The following is a 14616-nucleotide window of genomic DNA, read 5'->3' as shown; positions in this document are numbered from 1 at the left end:
GTTTAGAAATTTTTTTACTTAAATTTAGAGGAAGCTAGGTTGTTAAATTATTTAAATTCAAAGTGATCATGGAGGAGAATTTGAAAAAAAAAATTTGAAGTTTTCGTAAAGAGTAAGGAATTGATCACTTCTTGTCAGCACCTAGGACCTCAACAGAATGGGGTTGTTGTGAGGAATATGAAAAATTTGATAGAAGCCTCTTGAGCCATATTGGTTTAATATTTACTTCCAAAATATATTTAGGCTAAAGTGATTAGTATGGCTAGATATATTTTGAATAGGGTGAATATTAGATCTAAGTTGAACAAGACACCCTATAAACTTTTTAAGGGAAGAGCACCCAACCTTTCACATCTACATGTCTTAAGATGTAATGTGTTTATTCATAACAATGGTAAAACTCTTTTAGAAAAATTTGATCCAAAATCTAATGAGGAAATTTTTCTAGGATATTCATGTCTTTACAAATCCTATAGAGTTTTTAATAGATGGACTTTGGTAATTGAGGAGACCAGGCATATAGTTTTTAATGAATCTAACATTTTAGAAGAGTCTTAGTTGGAAGAAGTAGACGTTGAAGAAATAACCCAAAGTGTTGAAAATGCAAATCTAGAAGAAAAGGTTGAAATAGATAATGTATTGCCTAGAGAATGAAAATATCCTAAGAGTCATCCTAAAGAACTAATTTTAAGAGATCCACATAAAGGTGTTAGGACTAGGCATGGACTTAGCAAAGAAAAGAACCACTATGTCTTTATTTCAATTTTTGAACCCACTAATATAAATCAAGTACTTTCTGATGAATTTTAGATTTTGTCCATGCAGGAAGAATTGAATCAATTTGTTATAAATTTTGTTTGGGAGTTAATTAAAAGACCTAAAAATCAATTATTGTTAGAACTAAGTTGGTTTTCAAAAGCAATATGAAATATTTAGGTGTAGTGGTTAGGAATAAAGCAAGATTTGTGGCAAAGGGATACAATCAAGTATAAGTGATTAATTTTAAGGAAACAATTGTCCCTATAGCTAGACTTTAAGTTATAAGGGTACTACTAGCCTTTGTTTATTTTAATGGTTTTAAATTATTTCAAATGGATATTATAAATGCCTTTCTTAATGAGGTGATAGAAATGAATGTTTATATTGAGCAACCTCCAAGTTTTGAATATTTACAATTTCCTAAATATGTGTTTAAATTGAAAAATACATTATATGGAGTAAAACAAGCACCTAGGGCATGGAATGAAAGGCTAAGTTCATTCCTAATAGAAATATCATTTGTTAAATGAAGTGTGGATACCACTCCCTTCTTGAAAAGAGTAGGAGATGATATACTCATTGTTCAAATATATGTTGATGATATTTATTTTAATCCACTAATAAAAATCTTTATGATAATTTTTTAAAAATAATGTACTGAATTTAAAATGAGTTTGATAGGAGACTTGAATTACTTTCTTGGTTTTAAGAAAAAGCTAAAAGAGGATAAAACATTTTTGAGTCAATAAAAATATATTAAGGTCATCCTTAAAAAAATATAAAATGTATAAAGCTAAACTATTAAGTACACCAACGAGTTCCTCAGTGTAGTTAGATAAGGACTCTAAGAGCAAATCTGTTAATTAAAAGAAATTTAGAGGAATAATTAGATCATTACTCTTCTTAACTATTAGTACATATTTGAACTAAATTTTTAGGTGATCCAAAAGAATTTCATTTGACTGCTGTTAAAAGAATTCTAAGATATATTTTGGGAAGTCAAAACTTAGGGATATGGCATCCAAGGCACATCTCTTCTTTTGAAGTCATTTGATATTCTGATTTAGATTTTATAGGATATAGGGTTAATCAAAAAATACTTCTAGAACTTATCAATTCATTGGAAACTCTTTTGTTTCTTAGTCTAGTAGAAAATATAATTCAGAAGCCCTTTCTACTGTTGAAGTTGAATACCTTACCTTAGGTAGTTATATGGAACAGGTTCTTTGGTTAAAATAATAACTTATTGATTTAGGATTTTTTGTTGGCATTATTCCAATTTTTTATGATAATCCAAGTTCCATATTCATTCTAAAGAATCCTATTCAACATTCTTGAACTAAGAATATAGATATAAGGCATCCCTTCATTAGAGATATTGTGACTAAAGGAGAAATTGAGCAACATTATGTAGCTACTGAAAATCAACTTGCAAACATTTTTATAAAACCACTTGCTTTTGAAATGTTTAGCACCATAAGAACCAGATTGTGTGTAAGTGTATTCATGCTTAAATTCAGCAAATTCCATTTGTGATGTATCATATTGATGGTGTTTATGTTTTGTTGTTTTTTGTGATTTGTTCTTATTTATTTATTGATTTTTGTTTTTCTTTATTTTGGGTTTGATTTTTCTTTTGTAGTTTTTTTTTTTTACGTTTTTGTGTCTCATAGATATTATTTGACATGTTTTCAAAAAGAGTAATGAATATTATGTGCAAATAAAAAAATTTCTTTTACATACATACTATAAAAACCACTTTCATACTATACGATATCACTAGATTTTTCATGATAATTTTTCTAAGTTTATAAGTCAAAAATTTATTTGTAAAAAGATCATACTATGCGAACACGTGATAATGTATGAATACTTCATTTTTCAACTGAACAAATAAGTAGGAAATTTAAGTATAGTTATTTTTTTAAGATTGTCCAGGACGAGCACCTATTTATTTGTATGAAACTTTTCTCATTATGTATGTGGATAAACCTAACTGCCTGAGTATGATCATTATTATCTGATCATCTTGGACGAACATCTGTTTATCTGTAAGATCATTTTGGCTAAAAACGTTGAATGAAACAACTCATCGGGAATGGTAGTTTACAAAAAGTCATTTTATTTTGGGTCATTTTCATTCGTTTGTATGAAAAGATTTTTGTCCCACATATGCATATAATAGTATGTATAAACCTTGTTTTGTACTATACAATCTTGCTAATTTCTTTAAATTAGAAGGCCTTTGTTGAGTTTTGTTCACAAATCTCTTTCAATCTCAAATCATCTTGTGTTTAAAACTCTCTCAATGGAAAGCAATATCAAGTAGTCTTAAAACTCCAAAGGATCTTCCTCTCATTCTACTCAACTAGATGAGAACTTCCTTTCCAAGAAAATGAAGAAACCTACTTACATTTCTTTGAGACAAAAATGACTCCTTCTCTTCTCTTTATCCAAATAGACATTAACTTTTCTATAATACCTCTTTTTTGATTCTACCCAATTCTCTTTCATTCTCACCTTAATCTATGCTTTTCATCATGACACATTTCACTATTTCCTTGCCAATCTGGGAATGATTAAAAACCATACCAAGATGTCATCTTATGTTTTTAAATAAAGAGTAAAGATCACCATGGAAGATTTAGGCACCTACCTACACCTTAGAACAAAAGGGGTAAGGGCACACACAAAGACTTCTAGGTTTGATTTTAATTGGTCTACCATTAATCAAACCCTTAGAGGTGTCGCTTCAGACAATTACTCAAGTAGCTACAATCAATAGCTACTTTTATATGTTCACTTATCCTTAGCCACTTCAAGATCAAGATCCTCCAGCATACTAGTTTTTATTTTTTGTTGTACTTGATGTATGTCTTATTCCTTTCTTTACTCATGTGATGGCTTTGTGATGTTTTGTTTTTTTGTATTGAATGTATTTGAGTTATATGTTTAATGAAATGCTTGTTTTCTTTTAATCCTCTTAAACTTTTCTTAAGTTTTTATTATGCAAATTACTAATGTTGATCTAAAAGAAAATTTTAAAATATTTTGCACTACAACTTAGTTTCCTAACAAAATTGTTTTACATTTCCCAAACTTTAAATCAATTTACAAAGTAGATTTAGATAATATGATCATTTTAGTCTTCTTAAAGATATGTATCTTATAGTTATAATTGTTGCAAAATTAGTAACTTATTTTTTCTTTTATTTTCTTATTCAATGTGTTGATTTTATTCTTAACAATAGGATTTTATTTTGTGGATTATTCTTCTTTATATAAGAAAAGTTTTTCTTTTGTATAGAAGATAATCACACAAGCTAAGTTTTACTGAATTAGGTTGTAGAATGAATAAAATGTCAAAAGATGCACAAAGTGAGACAAATTTTTAAAGAGGCACAAAATAAGTGCAACATGAAAAGATGTGCAATGTCACCAAATTTAAAAAGAGGCATAAAATGAGCCCAACATAAATAGATGCGTAATGTTGCCAATTTTGAAAAGATATAAAAAAGGAGCCCAAAATAAAAAGATGCACAATGTTTCCCACTAAATATTTCTTATAGATAAAGAGGCACAAAATGAGCCCACACTACATTTAGTTCTTTCCTCTACTTTACTTCTTAGAAAAATCCTTGCATTAAATGATAGTTTCAACTATTGAATTTGAAACTATAAGATTTCAATTTAATTAATTTTGCAATGATTATTTTATTTGATATTTTTTCTTTCTAGAGCAAACATTGAACATGTTCAACTTTTCCTATCTAAATTGTTCTTTGATTTAAAATTTGAGACTTTCTTTTTCCAATCAGGACTTTAATGTTATTTGTGCAAATAGTTTAAAATTATTTTCTTTATTATCTAATAGATTTTTCTTTAACAACTTATTTTTTTTAAGGGATTATTTTTTGCTGATGGAAAAATAGGGGGAGGTTATTGTTTGTATTTTAGTTTGAGTTTTTATTTAGGTTTTTGTTTGTGACTTGGCTATTTTGTTATGTTTATACTTATTTTTATATTAAGTTTGTTTAGAATTCATGTTCTTAGGGGGTGGTTGTTTATGAATTTTGGTTTCCTTGGGTTTCCTTATATTTTCATATGTTTCTTGTACTTTATTTTTGTGTTTGATTATAAAACCAAAATTAAAAAAGTTGATTAAATTTTTATGATCCTCATATTATTTTTTTTAGGAGAAACAACTTTTATTTGTAGTTCAAATAATAATTAGTTTTTCCATAATAAAAAATGGGAAGATTGTTACAACTCAAAAATCCAACTTTAGAATTTTATTTTATGGTAGAAAAATATTATTGTTCTATTAATTTTATCATTTGTCCTAGCATGTACTAGACATTTTCTATTTTTTTTGTTTGTGTGTACTAACATTTCAGGGAAATCATGCTTCAGACTACTGAAGACTTCAAGATAGAGTATATTAAGGTTTATGTAATGAAATCAATAATTTTTTTATTTTTCTTGAGTCTGAGAAAGTGTGATTATAATTGGATAATCGTGTACACACAGAGGAGGAGAGAGTCAAAATATAAACTTTTACAACTAATCATATTGTATGATTTACAATCATACTGGACAATTTATTATATTTTTTCCTCCAAAATGAAGTTAATCAAACCATGTCTTATATTTTTATATTATTTTACTATACAATGTCTTTTCATATAGATGACTAATAAATTATAAAATAAGGTGCATACCAGTTTGTCCCAAATGAATTGATTTATTTTTGTACTATTCATAATGTATCATTTAAGTTCATATAGATGATTGATATTGTACTAAATCAAGTGCATACCACTTCATCCTAAATGAATTTATTTGGTTTGGTACTATTCATATTGTATGATGTCAATTCATATAGATGACAGATAGAGTATGAAATGGGGTCATCCACATTTGTAGCAAATGAAGCATGATTTGTGTTAACTGTTTGTATTTTATGATATCAGTTCTTATAAATGACTATTAGAGTACAAAATAATGTTCATACAGGATCATACCGAATGAATAGGTTTAGTTTTGAATTATTCATACAATTCATATAGATGATAGACAGATTATGAAATAAGGTTTATACAGGATCATATATGGATTTTTAAACTATTTATACATAAGAGTCTATATCTTACTATATAATCTTAACTCGGTTCACTTGTAATTTTCAATTTTTTGGATTATTTTTCTTGTGTTTTCTATATAAGAGTCTAAAAATTGACACTCAAATTCTTTGCTATGATTTTCTCTTGAGAGTGGCCATTAAGTGTGAGTGTTTGAGAGAGATTGTGAGAGTGAAGTGTGAGAGATCAAGTGATGGGGAGTTGTGAGGGATTCACAAGGTTTCCAAAGCAAGGATCTCTTTTCTTCTTCAAAATTTTTCCCATCTCCTCTGGAGGCTTTTGAGTGAAGATCTTCAACATTGTGTTGTGGTACTCTACTATCACCAGGAGGGTCAGAAAGATGAAGGTACTCTGCCATCACCATAAGGTTGAAAAAGGATGAAGGTTTTCTACTGTCACTAGGAGGGTGAGAAAGAACGTTAGTACTCTGCTGCACCGGGTTGGTGGAAGAGAGTTTGTAAGCTTTTCTCTGCCATACTATGGGGGCAAAAGGAGAGTAACTTTGATTTAGTGCAACACCTGAAGGAGTCTTCTGGGAGTGGACGTAGGTCTAGTTTGGACCGAACCATTATAAATTTGGTGTTCTTCTATTCACTTTACCTTTTTATTATTTTTTATTTTCAATTCTTTAAAATTTTGTGGTTGAAAATTTTATTGTTATAATCATTTTATTACATAATTCCACATTTAAGGATTATTGTTCAAACTTTCTAAAAATAGTTTTTTTAAAAAATACCAATTTACCCCCTCTTTGTTAGCCTTGCAACAATTCAATAAGCTCTCACAATCTACTCAAACTTTTAGCCCTAATGTTTTGAACTAATCATACCGGACAATCCATGATCGTACAGATTAAATGTAGGATGGTTCTCTTGAAAAATTTAATTGTTGGATAGTTTTTCACATAATTTCTATACAAAGGGTCCTAAAACTATCTCAACTATCCTTTCCTTCGAATTTCTCTTGAGAGGGACCATTAAGAGTGTGTTTGGGAGGAATTTTGTGAGTGGAGAGTGAGAGAACTAGTGAAGCGGAGCTATGAGGGATTTATAAAGTTGCCGAAAGTGAGGATATGTTTGTCTTCTTTAATTTTTTGCCCAACTTCTTTGGAGGTTCTTCTGAGAAGATCTTCAAGACTGGATCAAGTTTATATGCCTTCACCAGGAGGGTGAAAAAGGATGTGATGGTGTGCTTCCATCACTTGGAGAGTGTTAAAGGCGACGGTTCTCTATCGCACTGGGTTGGTGAAAGAGTAACTGTAAGGGCTTATCCTCCTTGTTATGGGAGAAAAAGAAGAGTCACTATTGTTTAGTACAATACATAGAAAAGGAGTCTCTGGGGAGTGGATGTAGGTCAAGTTGGACTGAACCACTATAAAATTTGGTGTTTTTTCGTTGTCTTTAATTTTTCCGCATTTTTATTTTTCTGCATGTAAAGTTTTGTGGTTAAAAAATCATCTTTAATAATAATTTTAATAAATAATTAAATGCTTCATAATTCATGATTTCATTTTCTAACAAAGATGTAGAAAGGTTTTTTTGCACCTACACGGACTTTCAAAAGTCCCTTATGATAGCCAAAGTCAAATGGGTGCCTTTAGCCAGTTGGATGAGATGATTCCAAAGAGACTACCTCTCATTAACGAAGTTATAGGCATAAACTATAGAGATTCAATAAATTTCATAAGAGCCCACTTGGACGAGACCGTGAATAATTTTTAGAGTAGTAAGAAGATGAAAGAAATTCACCTTTAGAGAGTTCCATTTTATCCAAATTCTACCCACGTTAGACAATGAGAAATTATCATAACATTTCTCATTTTGCATTAGGATATGAGAAGAGAGGAATTAGTTATTAGAGGTAAACAATTCGGACATTTTTACTTCAAGGATGAATAGTGAATCCAGATTGAATTTACTAACAAAATTCTTACAATAAAGGACTTTATCTTGGCTATTAAAACCCCTTATATTTTAAGCAGTCATGGTAGGGAGGATTATTAGGAATTAGTATTTTGGTTGATTGCCTTGCTGAGACTTTTGGTTCGTATGGTTTTTTAGATTTAGTTTTAAGGATGAGAGTGAAAGTTCGAGTAGGTCCCAAGGCTAATTAAGAGGGGGGTGAATTGTTAATTTTTTTAAAAAAAATCTATTAGATTTTTAAAAACTAGTTTTAGAAAGTTTAAACAATAATATTAAAATATATAGTTGTGTAATAAAATGATTATTACAATAAATTTTTCAACCATAAATTTTAAATTGAAAAAAAATAAAAATATTAAAAAGGTAAAGTGAATAGAAGAACACCAAACCTATAGTGGTTATGTCTAAACTCGACCTACATCCAGTTCCTGAAAACTCCTTCTCTAAGTATTGTACTAAATCAAAGTGACTCTCCTTTTTCCTTTGTAGCAAGGCAGAGAAGCCCTTACATACTCTCTTCTTCCAACCAAGTGTGACAGAGTACCAACATCTTTTCTCACCCTCCTAGTGATGACAGAGAACATTCATCCCTTATCACCCTCCTAGTTATGGTTGAGAACCTTTATCCTTTCTTACCCTCTTGGTGATGGCAGAGAACTTCATCTTTTTTCACTCTCCTAGTAGCGATAGAGAACCTTCAACCTTTCTCACCCTTCTAGTGATGGCAGAGTACCGTAATACAATTTTGAAGATTTTTTTCTCAAAAACCTCAAGTTGAGATGGGCAAAAGTTTGAAGAAGAAAAAATATTCTTGCTTTATCCAACCTTGTGAATCCCTCGCAACTCCCCTTCACTTTATCTCTCTAACTTCACTCTCACAATCTCTCCCAAACACTCACACTCAATGGCCATTCGCAAGAGAAAATTGTAGCAAAGGTTTTGAGTGATGGTTTTTTTTACTCTTATATAGAAAACACAAGAAAAATCATCCAAAAAATGAAAATTACAATTGAACTAACTTAAAATAATACAGTATGATTGAGGATCATCTATACAAATAGTTTAAAAATATAGATATGATCATGTACAAACATTATTTTGTACTATGTCAGTCTTCTGTGTGAACTAATATCATAATGTACGAATAGTTCAAAACTAAACATATTCATTTGGTATGATCATATATGAACCTTATTTCATACATTGTTTAACATATATATGAATTGACATCATACTGTACTAATAGTTTAAAATGAAACCTATTTATTTATTACGATATTATACAAACCTTATTTCACACTCTATTAGTCATCTATTCAAATTGCCACCATATAACTGTTAACACAAATTATGCTTCATTTGGTATGAATGTGAATGACCCCATTTCATACTCTATTAGTCGTCTATATGAATTAATGTCGTACAATATGAATAGTAGTAAAACAAATGAATTCATTTGGGATGAGCTGATATGCACCCTATTTCATACTCTATCAGTCATCTGTATGAACTGACATCATATAGTATGAATAGTGCAAAAATATAAGATATGATTTGATAAACTTCATTTTAGAGGAACAAATATGACAAATTAGTGTGGGCTCATTTAATTCCTCTTTATTAATAAGAAAAAGTTGAGTGGCAAACATTGTGCATTTTTTCATTTTGGGCTCATTTTGTGCCTCTTTTTAAATTTGAAGAACAATGCGCATCTTTTCAAGTAGGGATCCTTTTGTGCCTCTTTTCAAATTTAGCACACTTTGTACATCTTTTGACATTTTATTCTTTTCACAACCTAATTCAGTAAATCTTAGCTTATGTGATTATCTTCCAAATAAAAGAAAAACTTTTCTCATATAAAGAAGAATAATACACAAAATCAAATTTTATTATCAAGTATACAATCATCATATTGAATAAGAAAATAAAAATTGTGTAATCTAAAGCGAATTAGTGAGAGAAGTAGTGAAGTTCTTGTGAGAGAAGTAGTGATATACTAGTGAGAGAAAGGTAAATTTTAAAAAATTAATTGGCGGTGAGAAAGAAGATTTCGATGATGGCGGATGATCGCCGGACTAATGCCAGTGAATATCCTAAATAGGATCGTCGATCCACTTCTGAGTTTCAAAATAATTTTCTGGGAAATAAATCACCTCCTATTTTTGGGGATACAACTTCAAGAGCTCAGGCAAAATCTGTGAGTAATAGAGTTCGTTTGTCATCTAACTATGGCAAACCATTGATCATTAACAAAGGTGGTCTTCTAAATATTAAACCTGCTCTGGTGATTGGGAAGGGGAAGAGTGTTATGACGTCTGAAGATTTTTTGAAAAAGGAGAAATTCCAAAATTATCAAATTTTTAAGTCACCTGTAGTAGTTGACTCATTTCAAATGGAACCAACAAAGGTAATGTGATATAGAAATTAATGGAAGTAAATCAATTCAATAAAATTACAGATGCGGGTGGTAAAGAAGAGCATGGAGATATGAATATGGTTTATCAATGTTTATCGAGGGAAAGTAACTCGGCAACACCTACTGATATGGAAACTAAAGATAATTCCATAAAAGATTTATCTGGAAACGCTTTGATGAATGTATGGAAGAAGAAAACTCATAGAAGGATTTCTAATTTTGATTGGAATTTTGGTAATTGTATCGCTGATGATGGCTTGACAATTAAACTTTGTGAAGAAAAGGTCTTGGAGAATACCAAAAGTCTGTAGAATGCTTTGGTGGTGAAAGTGTTCAGAGAGAACATACCACAGTTTATTGTTAATGTCGAACTCAAGAGGCAATGGTCACAAATAGGTGAGTTTTATCTTACTTGACTTAGAAAGGGGTGGAGATTATGTTTCTTTGAGGATGAAGAATCCATGGATTTGGTTCTTTTAAATAGACCTTGGTATGTGAAAGGCAATATTATTAGCATGGATAAATGGAACCAATAATTCTCTCCGAATTCATTAAAATGTTTGACATCACCCATATGGATAAGAATGTCAAACTTGCCTCTATAATGCTGGGATTCTACAAATGTTTGTAGAATGTCCTCTAAGGTTGGGAAACCATATCTAATTGATGAAAATATGTTTCAATGGGGTAGAAGAGAATTTTCTAGGATTTGTGTCCATATTCGCCTAGAAGAAGCTCTTCCTCTTGGTGTCTGTGTAGAGAGAAGCTCAGGGAGATTTTTCCAAAAAATTGAATATGAGAGGATTCCAAATATTTGTTTTGGTTGTGGTAAGATGGCTCATGATCAATACAATTGTCCTGATAAGTTTGTTGTTTTAGTGTCAAAAGATTGGAAAGGTGTGGACTGTAATGTGAAGAAATCAGATTTATACTGGTTAGAGAGATGGCAGCTGAAACAAGTTCAAAGAAGGGAAATGGTTACGGTCCTTGAATTCATGTATGCTATGGAAGGAAGCCAAATAAGAGTGATGGATTTCAGGGGATGAATGTTGGGTGGAATAAAAGTTCAAATAAAAGTAATGCATATCAGTTGATAAGGAAAGTGTTCAAGGAAAAGGTCACTAATGTAACTAGATCAGATGAAGGAAATAAGAATGTCAATCTAGCAATTCTGGAAGTTTCAAAACAGGAACTGAAAATGAACTTGGAGAATAAAGCAGCAGTAGTTAATCCTATGGTTAATACAGGAGGAAACAAATTTTCAGTTCTAAATATCTTGACTAGGGAAGGAGAGTTGGTTGATGAGGTGGTGTAGGAGTTGATAGTGGTCTTCTAAAAGATGTTGTTCATGTGGAAGATAGTAGCTCTATTTCCTTGACATATGTGGTTAAAGGTGGAAGTGATCCTAATATTCAACATGTAGAAGTTCTGGAGGAAGAAAGAGTAGTAGTTCTACTACTATTTCAAACTTGCTAAGGAGCTCAAAAGTCTTGGTCCAATTAAATTAATGCCTAGAGGAAGGAAAATGGATGGTGAGGCAAAGGAGAAGGCGGGGAACTCTTCCCCTTCTGTTCATTAATGGCTTCAATCTTATTTTGGAATTGTAGAGGAGCTAGGAAAAAAACAAGCTTCTATATATTTGAAGGAGGTGGTTAGAGATAACAAATTGGAAACTTAAATTTCAAATTTTAGTAAACCAGAAATTGATTTTCTAATTGGAAGTGAATGGGAGTTCTTTCAGGTTCCAGCAGAGGGTATTTCTAGAGGAATATTGGTGCTTTGGAAAAATAAGGTATCTTCTTTTTCTCCTTTATTTTATTCCAACCAAGTGGTGATAGGAGAACTCAACATAGTGAATATGGGAGTGTGGAAAATTGCACTGTTTATGGTGGAAAAGAGGTGATTCAAAGGAGACTACTTTGGGACAAGTTGGAATATTATTGTTCAAGTAGTCATCCTATGGTGCTTGGAGGGGATTTTAATTGCATTTTGTCTAAAGAAGACAAAAGAGAGAGAAGACCATCTTGGTTTTCTCAAGGTCCAAGAGAGATGAATGCTTTCTTGGTAAGAAGTCATCTTCATGAAGTGAGAGTTATTGGTCTTAGATTCACTTGGTGTAATAATAAAATTGGTGGTGCTAGAATAATGGAAAGGTTTGATAGATGTTTTATAAATCCATCAGTAATGAATTCACATCAATTGGTGTTGATGCATTTGCCTAGGGTGGCATTGGACGATTGCCCCATTCTATTAAATTTTTTTGAAAATAACTTTACCACTGATAAAATTATAAGATTTGAAGAGGTTTGGGCATCTTATCCAGCTTCAGTTGGTGTGGTAAGATCATCATGGAATAAGAAGACTGAAGGAAATGTTACTGAAATGGTTAATTACAAATTTTTTAAATCTTTAAAAGCACTATTTTATTGGAGTAGAGTAAAACACAGAGAGTATGACCATCAAAAAGAAGTTCTAAAGGTGAAGATACTGGAGCTGCAATCAAAGGAGTCAGATATTGGAAGGCTATCATAAGATGAAATATTCTTGCTAAGATCTTATGTTGATGAGCAAAATTATGTACTTGCACGTTTAAATACGTGGTGGAAGCAGAGAGCCAAGGTCAAGTGGATGAAAGAGGTAGACACTAACTCTAAATTATTTTTACTATTTTTCTTCGGCCAGAAAAAATTCAAATCAAAATTTCAAAATTCAAAGTAAAGATGGCTCTATTACTAAAGACTACTCTCAAATTTCTAAAATTTTCATAAAAATTTTTAACGGTTAATGAAAGGATAAAAATGGATCTTTAACTGGGTGGCCTAGTCCTAACAGTTATCTTGATGAGAATGATAGGAAGATGTTAATCAAAGAGCTATCTATGAAGGAGTTGTAGTTGGTAGTGTTAAAAGCTGGAGATAGTGTGTCTCTGGGTAATGATGGAATAACATATTCATTCATCAAAACTTATTGGAGCATAATTAAGAATGATTGCTGGTCTGCTATCAATCAATTATTTACTTCAGGTGAAATGAATTGTGACTGAAAAGAGACGCTAATTATTCTCATTCCTAAGGTATTGAATCCTATTTTGCCGAGCCAATACCATCCTATCCGCTTATGTAGATCCATTTATAAGGTGGTGGCTAGAATAATTTTAAACAAGATGAAAATGCTAATTCATAAACTTATTTCTCTGGAGCAAGCGGCTTTTATCAATGGTAGATCTTTTTGGGAGATCATATTCTATTAGCTCAAGAGACATTTCATAAATTCAAGACAACTAGATCTTCAAAAGGCTTTCTTTCATTTAAAGTGGATTTGGAACAAGCTTATGATAGCATGAGTTGGAATACTTTAAAGTATGTTTTGGATTATTTTGGGTTTCCACAAAAATTTTCTATGTGGATTATGGAATGTGTGGAGCATCAAAAATTTTCTTTGATTATTAATGGTAAGATCTCTAGCTGGATTCTAGCAAAGAGCAGGTTCTGACAAGGATGTCCTCTTTCTCCATTTTTGTTCATTTTATGCTCTTAATTGCTTACCAATCGTTTGAAACAAAAAGATGAATCATTGGGAATTAAAATTAGTAACAATGTGCCAAAGATTTCTCATCTTTTATATGCAGATGAAATTGTTATTTTTTCTCATGAAAATGTCAAAGAAGTGAAGGAAATAAAAGGAGCATTATCAGATTTTTGTAACTGGATAGGATAAAAAATCAACATGGAGAAATCGGTAATGTTGTTTGGGAGATAAGTTAAAAAACAATAAAGAGAAAATCTATTAAAAAGATTATGGGATTCAAGGTGGTGAGAGAATTTTTATACCTTGGTGTCAAGATGGCTTTGAGGAGGCTTGCAGCTGCAGATTTCCAATTCTTAACTGAAAAAGCTCTAAGACTTACTTCTGTATGGGGCAGTAAGCAATTGTCATTGGCAGGGAAGTTCTTGTTGATTAAAATTGTGATGCTATCAATTCCAAACTTTTATTGCACTTTCTCTTTGATCCCAAGAGGTATTCTTAAAGAAGTGGACAAGTTGTGTAGGGAGTTTATATGGAATAAACAAGATGGGAAGTTGGGAATGCATTATGTAAGCTGGTATAATCTTTAAAAACTGGTGAATTATGGTGGTAGAGGCTTTCATTCATGTGTTAAGGTTGTGAATGCTTTGAGAGAAAGATTAGTTTGGAAGGTTATACAAGAATTGTAAGTGGAATATTCTGAAGTTACAGCTGTTGTTCAGGAAGGAACTAATTAAAAGAATTCAGATGGTGTAGATTCACAGAGATCAAGCCAGTGATTATTTGGAGCTCATCCATCAAAATTCAGGCTGCTCGATGTCTTCTCTGGTTTATAAGAATTTCATGCTGCAGA

The sequence above is a fragment of the Dendrobium catenatum genome, unplaced genomic scaffold (assembly GCF_001605985.2).
Source record: "Dendrobium catenatum unplaced genomic scaffold, ASM160598v2 fragScaff_scaffold_1220, whole genome shotgun sequence".
NCBI classification, from domain to species: Eukaryota; Viridiplantae; Streptophyta; class Magnoliopsida; order Asparagales; family Orchidaceae; genus Dendrobium; species Dendrobium catenatum.
The sequence above is the reverse complement of the archived record's forward strand: the minus strand, read 5'-3'. Positions refer to the sequence as shown.